Source organism: Elephantulus edwardii, unplaced genomic scaffold (assembly GCF_000299155.1).
Source record: "Elephantulus edwardii isolate Elephantulus edwardi_28Jun2011 unplaced genomic scaffold, EleEdw1.0 scaffold00226, whole genome shotgun sequence".
Taxonomy (NCBI): Eukaryota; Metazoa; Chordata; class Mammalia; order Macroscelidea; family Macroscelididae; genus Elephantulus; species Elephantulus edwardii.
This window is the reverse complement of record NW_006399976.1, coordinates 4,121,038-4,130,576: the sequence shown is the minus strand read 5'-3', so window position 1 is coordinate 4,130,576 and position 9,539 is coordinate 4,121,038. Positions and strand designations below refer to the sequence as shown.

The 9,539-nt window shown below is 38.5% G+C and overlaps 1 pseudogene; it reads left to right on the top strand.

Annotated features, from left to right (window-relative positions):
* Positions 1-8,629: 8,629 nt before the first annotated feature.
* LOC102844419 overlaps positions 8,630-9,539 on the top strand; it is a 7,605-nt pseudogene continuing 6,695 nt past the window's right edge.

Here is a 9,539-nt window from a genome sequence, read left to right as displayed (position 1 = left end):
TTAACCACACAAAGATAATTGATATGTCCTGGAGAGGGTGCAGCTAGAGAGGCAAGAAAGATGAGTGTTCACCTCACATCCTTTGGACACATTGCTACGAGGTGCTACACCATGGAGAGGGACATGATGCTGGAAGGGTGGAGAGCTTGCGAAGAAGAGGAAAACCCTAAACCAGATGGATTGACAAGGCGACTGCTGCAAAGGGCTCTTGTGTGTCAGGAAGTGTGAGGATGGCACAGGACAGGACTAGGTTCAGATCTTTTGTGCGTAGGGTCGCTATGAGTTGTACTTGACTCGATGGCACTTGGCAACAACAAAACAACAACAGCTCCATTATTCCTTGTGGCCTCTTCTTACAATATTTTTTTCCACTTGGAAAAGCTCGTGGCTCAGTGTAAATATCATCTTATACTGTCCTTTCAAACCATCAATAATCTTCCTGGGAACAATCTACAACTTTTTTGATGCTCCTAAATAGGGTTCAACTATAATTTCCTCAAATTTATTTTATGTGGGTTTTTTTTCTGTTTAAGAGGATCTCTGACGATATATCTGTAGCTCATTGCTAACCATAGGTCTTGCATCTCTGGCAGTACGAATCCACCAGGCATCCACAAGAGAAAGGTCACAGAGAGTGCTGGGAGCATAGGAGGTTCAATGTTGGGCTCCTAACTAAATGGTCAGTAGCTTGAACCTGCCTGTTGCTCCATAGAAGAGAAAAGAAAGGCTCTCCTTCTATTATGATTTATTTACACTCTGAGTATGGACCACTGTTTAGAATGGGAAATGATTAAAAGAAGGAACAATTCTTACTTTTTCCTTTATTTATAGAGCATATATGGCGTAGTGTCTACCTCATAGCACTTACTGAATCAACATTTGTTGAGTGACTGAAAAAAAAAGTGGTTAAAAAAGGTGAAATAAATGTTCCTACCAAAGAAGAAAAGAAAAATAAAGTGAAATGTTAATGAAAGAGAACTCACAAATGAGAGTCAACATCAGATAGAACATAGTTGATGTTTTAGGGCACTTAAAATCTCCCATGTGAGGATAATGCAGGAGAGGACAGAGTTCAGATTTGTTGTAGGCTTCTGAATGGTACTAACAGAATCTCGCTTCAAAATTTGCACTGATGCAATCTATTTTGGAGCATTCTGCAATTCTACAGACAACACAAAAACACGTGATCTCTTAAGACAGGCTTCATTCAGACAAAAGTTGCACATAGAATCCTGAACACGTCTCCCGACGGCCAAATTTGGCACATGTTTTCTTTCTGTTTTTCTCTACTATTTTCAGAAAATTAGTTCTTTCAGGGAGCATAGAGATAAAAGAAAATTTCCTTAATTAGGATCATGGGCATATCAATTCCTTATCCAGTGTTGCTGTTGCTGTTGTTATGTGCCATCAAGTTGCCTGCGACTCATAGTGGCCCTACTCACAATAGCTCTGAGCCCTGATCTATCCTGAGCCAGTATCACTGTCTTCAACACAAATAACCCCATTACCCCAGTTAATGTGTCAATTTATCTCATCTGGGGTTTTCCTTTCCTATAAAGTTCCTCCTTATTTTTGCTATTTCCTTCAAAGCAGCCTGAACTTCCTTCATCACCATAGACTCTTACTTATATGTTGTTTCATTAATTTCTTCTGTGTCTGCCAATTCCTTTCGATACAGTGACTCAGTATATTATTTCCATCTTCTTTTAATACTTCCTGGATCATTTAATATTCTGCCTAAAGTATACTTGATTATAGCTACTTGAGGTTTGAATTTGTTCTTCAGTTCCTTGAGTTTAAGAAATGCTAAGCAAGTTCAGCCCTTTTGATTTTCTGACTCCAGCTCCTTGCACATTTCATTGTAATATTTTACTTTGTGATCCCACGCTGCCTTTTGAAATCTTCTGTTCAGCTCTTCAGTATCTTGAATTCTTCCTTGTGCTTTGGCTTCTCTGAGCTCCAGTGCAATATTCAGATTCTCTTCTGACATCCATTTTGGTCTTTTCTTCCTCTTCTGTCTTTGCAATGACCGTTTGCACTCTTCCTGGATGATACCCTTGATATCCTCCCACAACTCATTAGGTCTTCACTCATTAGTGTTCAAGGCCTCAAACTTGTTCCTGAGATGGTTCTGAAATTCAGGTGGGATAGATTCAAAGTCATATTTTTGTTCCCATGGATTTGGCTTAATTTTCCTCAGCTTCAGCTTGAACTTGCATATGAGTAGTTGGTGGTCTGTTCCACAATCAGCTCCTGGCCTCGTTTTCACAGCTGATATTGAGCTTCTTTCTGAAGCTTTTTGACGGTTCTTTCTGAAGATGTAATTGATCTGATTCCTATGCATACCATCAGGTGAAATCCATGTATATAACCTGTGTTTACGTCTCTTAAAAAACATATTTGCAATGACTAAGTCATTGAGCAAAATTCAATCATCCTCTCTCCAGCTCCATTTCTGTTACTGAGTCCATGTTTTCCAACTACTGAATCTTCTTCTCTGTTCCCAACTTTTGCATTCCAGTCACCAATTATTATCAATGTATCTTGATTTCATGATCCATCAATCTCCAACTGTAAAAGTTGGTAGAAATCTTCTATTTCCTCTTCTTTGGCTCTGGTTGTTGGTGTGTATATATATGAATGATGGTGGTATTCACTAGACTTCCTTGTATGCATATGGATCTTATCCTGTCACTCACAATATTGTACTTGAAAATGGATCTAGAAATTACTTTCTTAACTAAGAAAGGAACTCCATTTTTCCTCACCTTTTCATCTCCAGAATAATATATCATATGATCATCAGACTCAAAATGCCCCATGCCAGTCTATTTCATCTCACCAATGCCCAGTATGTCAATATTGATGGAATAGATGGTATACCAATTTACATATTTCAGCTAACAGATGCTGCCCTGGATGTGCTCACCAAGTTGTGCCAAGAAATCTGGAGAACAACCACTTGGCCAACTGACTGGAAAAGATCTATATTTGTTCCTATCCCAAAGAAAGGTGATGCAACAGAGTGTGGAAACTACAGAACAATATCATTGATTTCACATGCAAGAAGTTTCTACTGAAGATTATCCAAAAATGACTGAAACAGCACATCAGCAGAGAACTACCAGAAGTCCAGGCTGGGTTTAGAAGGGCTCGTGGTACTAGGGATATTGTAGCTAATGTTAGATGGATCTTAACTGAAAGCAGGGAATACCAGAGGAATGTATATCTGTTTCATTGACTATGCAAAGGTGTTTGACTGTGTAGATCATAAAAAACTGTGGCTGACTCTGAGAAGAATGGGAATCCCAGCACACTTGATTGTGCTAACATAAAACCTATACTTGGACCAAGAGGCAGTCATCAGAACGGAGCAAGGAAACACAGCATGGTTCAAAACTGGGAAAGGCGTACACCAGGGATGTGTCCTGTCTCCATACCTTTTCAACCTGTATGCACAGTAGATTATCCGAGATGCTGGGCTCTTTGAGGAGAAATGTGGGGTCAGGATTGGTGGAAGATTTATCAGCAGTCTGCATTATGCAGATGACACAACCTTGCTTGCTGAAACTGAGGAGGACCTGAGGCGCTTGCTGCAGAGGGTCAAGGACTACAGCCTTCAATATGGGTTAAGGCTTAATGTCAAGAAGACAGATTCTCACCGCTGTACCAACTGTCAGCATCAGGACAGATGGTGAACAGATTGAGATTGTTCACAGCTTTAGTTTGCTTGGCTCCACAGTCAACACTCTTGGCACCAGTAGCCAGGAAATTAAAAGACGTATTGTGATGGGAAAGTCTGCTATTAGGGACCTCTCCAAAGTTCTGAAGGGCAGTGGTGTCTCTCTGGAGACTAAGGTGCATCTGATACAGGCAATGGTCTTTTCAATCGCTTGTTATGCATCAGAGAGTTGGACAATGACTAGGGAGGCTAGAAGGAGAATTGATGCCTTTGAGCTGTGGTGCTGGAGAAGAGTATTGAGGGTACCATGAACCGCTAGGAAAACAAATGGATTCATCTTGGAAAGGGTTAAACTGGGCAGCTACTTGGAGGCAAGGATTCTGAAACTTGGTCTAACATACTTTGGACATGTTGTAAGAAGGGACCAGTCCTTGGAGAGGGACGTCATGCATGGTAGGGTGGAGGAACAGCGCAGGAGGGGAGGGCCCTCTATGAGGTGGATTGATTCAGTGACTGGGGTAATCAGGATGGGTGTATCAGACAGTGCAATTGGCACAGGACAGAGCAGAGTTTAGGGCTGTTGTACATAGGGTCAATATGAGTCACAAGTGACTCAAAGGCACATAACAACAACAACAACACATTTTAACATAATTCTAACACATTAAATTTTCAAATTTGTTATATTTTGAAAAAAATTAAAAATCTTTTGTTTTAATCCCATCAATTTTTCCATGTGTATTTTCACTTTTTATTAACATACTTTTAAATTATCTTGATAATGTGAGACTATTAATTATTTTGTTTAAAAGATTGAAAATATTTATCTTGGTGAATATTTCACTCTCATTTTCCTGAGCATTCTGGAACTCTAATTTGGGACTGTCATGATGACTGTTATGAATTACTCTTAGTTCCTCACAAACCTAGTCAGTGTTTTATCTCTTCCTTTACAACTCCTTAATTCTTTTCTCTCTGGTTCTCTAGATTGGCCTTCTTTTCTCCATAACAAGAAACAAAATCATCATATCAATTGAGATCCCACAACCATAATTACTAAATATGGAATTTCTGATTTCTTAAAGAGTAAAGGAAATTGAATGGCTAAAGTTTTAAAGAATTCATTACAGACACAGCTATGCCATTGGCATGTCGCTGTTGATGTCATGTACTGCAGAGTCAGAATCCACCCAAAGTTTACCCTTCAGTGGGTTTTCAGAGGCTATAAATGACATGGACGTAGATTGCCCATCTTTCGCTGCCAGAGAAGCTGGTGGATTTGAACCACTTGCCTTTGGGTTGACAGCACAACTCTCACCACTATAAGCCACCAGAGCAAAAATCAAAGTATCGGGAGTGTGTGTGTATGTGTATGTGTGTAGTGTGAGGAGATCGGGATGTTATCAGTAAAAGGAACATGAGTATAGCAGATATCTCAAGCTGAAATTCTCTACTACAACTCAAGATCTAGTATTTAGACCAAATGGAAGTTGGGACAAACTGTAGCTAACTGATAGATTAATTTTGTTTTATATACACATTATCCACACTCTACATTCTATATGTTGTTGTGTACCCTAGAGTCATAATCAACCCACATCCAACTCTCTGGCAGGTTTTCAGAAGCATTTAATTGAAAGGATATGGCCCATTTTTCTTCTTGGAGCAGCTGGTGACCTTGAACCGCAAGCCTTCGGAATTGTCCTGCAGCTTCTTGCCTCTAGGCTACTAAAGCTCCCTACATTTTCTATATAATACATAATAAATTTATGTATGATAGACTATAGTGAAGATCTCAGGTGGTTCACAGCACAATGGGTGGCACTACTAGCTAAAAGGTTGACAGTTGGAATCCACCAGCTGCTCCACAGGAGAAAAGTGGGCAGTCTCCTCTCATTACAATTTACAACCTTAGAAACTTCATGGAAGGCCTCTATGAGTCTGAGTCAATTTGATAACAGTGACTTTGAGGTATTTTTGTTTTGCTTTGATAGTATTTTTTGTGTCTGGGTCTGGGTCTGTGTGTGATTTCTCTGGTTTTGTCTAAAACCTCTATTCTAACTGTGTTACCTAAACTAGTCTGCTATTCTTAAAACTTTGAGAAATTATCTTATCGTAGGAACTTGGCACTGGCTATTTCTGTCCTAAATTATCTGTCAGTTATCTGCTTGGATAACACTTTCATTTCCTTCATATTTTCTACCCCAAACCTCTCTTTTCAGATTATTATTATTATTACTATTACTATTATGTACCTTTGAGTCAAGTACAACTCATAGCAACCCTATAAACAAGAGGAATCTAAACTCCGTCCTATCTTGTGACTCACAATCTCTGAGACGTTCAAGTCCATTGCTGCAGTCACAGTGTCAATCTATCTGGTTGATGGTTTTCCTCTTCTTCACCATCCCACCACCTTTCCAAGCATGATGCCCAAAATATGTGAGATGAAGCCTCACCATCCTTGCTTCCAAGGAACAGTCTGACATCACTCTCTCTAAGACATCAGTTTGTTCTCTTGGCACTCCATGGGATATTCAACACTCTCATCCAACACCATAATTCAAAGGTATCAATTTTCTTTCTGTCATCTTTATTCATTGTCCAGTCCTCAGATGCACAGTAGATGATTGAAAAGAGCATGGTCTGAATCAGGTACACCCTAGTCCTCAAACTAACATTATTGCTCCTCAGTAATTTGAAGAGCTCCCTGACTGCCAAATTCCACAGTACAATACATCTCCTGATCTTCTGTCTGCTGATACAAAGTGTATGCATTGTCGACCCAACTAAGGTGAAGAAAATGACAGTTTCAATCTTTTCTCCATTTATCATGGTATTGCCTATTGGTCCAGTGGTGAGAATTTATTTTTTCTTGATGTTGAGAGACAATTCATACTCAAGGCTGCAATGTTCGATCTTCTGTAGCAATTGTTTCAAATCCTCCTCACTTTCAACAAGCAAGCCTGTGTCATCTGCATACCAAAGTTTATTGATGAGTCTTCCTCCAATCTTGATGCTACATTCCGCTTCATAGCGTCCAACTTCTCAAATAATTTGCTCAGCATACAGATTGACTAGGTTTGGGGAAAGGATAGAACCCTGATGCATACCTTTGCCAATTTTAAACCTTTGGAGTGATTCCTTGCTTTGTTTGTACAATAGCTTCTTGGCCTAGGTATAGATTTTTTTTTTCTTTTGAAGATTTGAATGTGTTTTTGAATTTTTTCTTTTTTTTTTATTTCCATTCATTTATTGTTGCACTTTTCTCCTCTCCCAACCCTCCCCCGTAGAACACTACCCTCTTGAAAAAGTAAAAGAAAAATTCTTTCATTGTTTTACAATCCCTCCCCACCTAGGTATAGATTTTGTGTGAGCATGATTAAGTGTTCTGGAATTCCCATTCTTCTCAATTAGTCATAATTTATTGTGATTCACACAGTCAAATGTGTTTGCATAGTCAACAAATTATAAATAGACATTCTTCTCATATTCTCTGTCTTCATATTGCATTCCTATTTTCTATTCAAAGCCTCTCCTTTCAGAGGTGATTATAAAAGTAAGAATTTCTTCTCTCTATAACTCCTTAATTCTACTTTCATTTGCTGAATAATAACAACTATCCATGAAATGTTATTTACTAATTTACTGATATTATATCTTCTCAGCATAGCGATGTCCTTGAAGAAAAAGAAGGGCTTTTTAAAATTATTATTCTATATTCGTTTGCTTACAAAGTTTGTACACATTTTGTTTCACACTATTCTTCACTCATATTGAATTTCATACAATCATTCCCATACATTATGTTTTATAAACTCAATCACCATTGGACTTTGCCCATTATTAGCCTGTCTTTTCAGGTCTCTGACAGATCTTTCCCATTTCCTTCACACACACACACCCCACTCCACCCATCAAATTGTGCAAGCCTTTGCTTTCACCCCTACCCATCCTCACCCCTCTACTCTCACTCCTTCCCACTTTTTTTAAATTTTTTTTTTTATTTTATTATTATTTTTGTGTGTCTGTGTACCGTCAAATCAGATCTGACTGGTACAGGAGGAGATTGTCCCTCCTTTCCCGGCAGAGCATCTGGTGGATTCGAACCATGCGTCTCTGGGATTGCAGTGCAGCTTCTTGCCACTAGGCCACCAGAGCTCCCAACTCCTTCCACCTTTAAAAAAAATGGCGTTATGCAGCATTTTTCCGTATGAGAATGAGTTCGTTCTTTCACCATAATGCTCCCAGACTCTCCCAAGTTTTGTAGTGTTTTTTAAAATCATTGCTCCTGAGTGCTGGATATTATTCCATTGTATGAATGTACCACAAAAATCATTTTTATATATATTTCATTGCTATTTCTATAAACTTTCATGATAACTGACTCAAAACGAATTGTCAGAAGTTTTTGTTTAAAAGGGAGAAGGGATGTGCAAAAAGGAAGAAGAAATCACTAGGACAGTAGAATTTAATGGAGGAATAGGTGGTGAAGGAATATGGTTAAGGTGTGAGACGGACTTGAGAAGCAGTGGAGATAAACACAAATTAATAATATAAACTACAATGTGCACAGATTATTATATAAAACAAATGAATAATTTATATAAAAATGAATGATGGAATCTGTAAATAATAAATTTTAAAATATTTCATGAATGGGTAAAAAAAGGGTCTCAGGGGATTTGGAAATTAATGATATTGCCTTGAGAAAATACTTAGGAGTAGGGGCTGGGGCAATTAGTTTCAATGTTAAGTAGAAGATGGCCCTTAGGGAATTCTATGACATTTCAGCAACAGGACACGAAATCTAAAGTTAATGTATAAAAATCAAATTAATCAAGGATATTAAAATACAGCCACAGCATTTTTAAAAAAAATTGTTGATCACTGTTTATGGCTAAATTTCCTTCCTCTTGTCTCTTTTCCTGCCATTTCATCGGCTACATGAAATTAAAAAATCAAACCACTGCCTCTGAATTTATCCACCTGGGACTCTCAGAAGAGACAAACTTCAGCCCTTCCTCTTTGGGATGTTCCTGTTCATGTACTTGGTCACCTGCATTGGGAATCTGCTCATTATCCTGGCCATTATCACCGATTCCCATCTCCACACTCCCATGTACTTCTTCCTGTCTAATCTCTCCTTTGCAGACATCTGTTTCACCTCCACTACTGTCCCAAAGATGCTGCTGAATATCAAGACACAAAGCAAGTCCATAACTTATGAAGGCTGCCTCAGCCAAATGTATTTTTACATGGTTTTTGGACAATTGGACAACTTTCTTTTTACAATGATGGCCTATGACCGATTTGTGGCCATCTGTCACCCACTGCACTATACAGTCATCATGAGCTCCAAATTCTGTGCTCTCTTGATTTTGGTGTTCTGGATACTGAGTATTCTAGACGCTCTATTACATGATTTAATGATTTTAAGACTGAATTTTTGTACAGAATTAGAAATTCCTTGCTTTTTCTGTTAACCAGGTAATTCAACTTTCTTGTTCTAACAACACCTTCCTCAATGAACTACTATTGTATTTTGCAAAATGGACTTCTGGGTGTTGTTCCACTCATTGGTATCATTCTATCTTACTCCAAGATTGTATCCACCATTTTGAAAATTTCATCAGCTGCGGGCAAATATAAAGCTTTTTCCACTTGTGGGTCTCACCTCACTGTAGTTTTCTTGTTCTGTGGTACTTTCCAGGGAAGAAGGCCCAGTAGCTGGAAAACATGGACTCAGTGAGAGAAATGAGACTGGAGATAGAATGATAAAGTTCTGCACATTCAATGATTTATTCATTGCAAATAACTTTTATAAGAAACATAAATGCAAGCTATACACATGAAT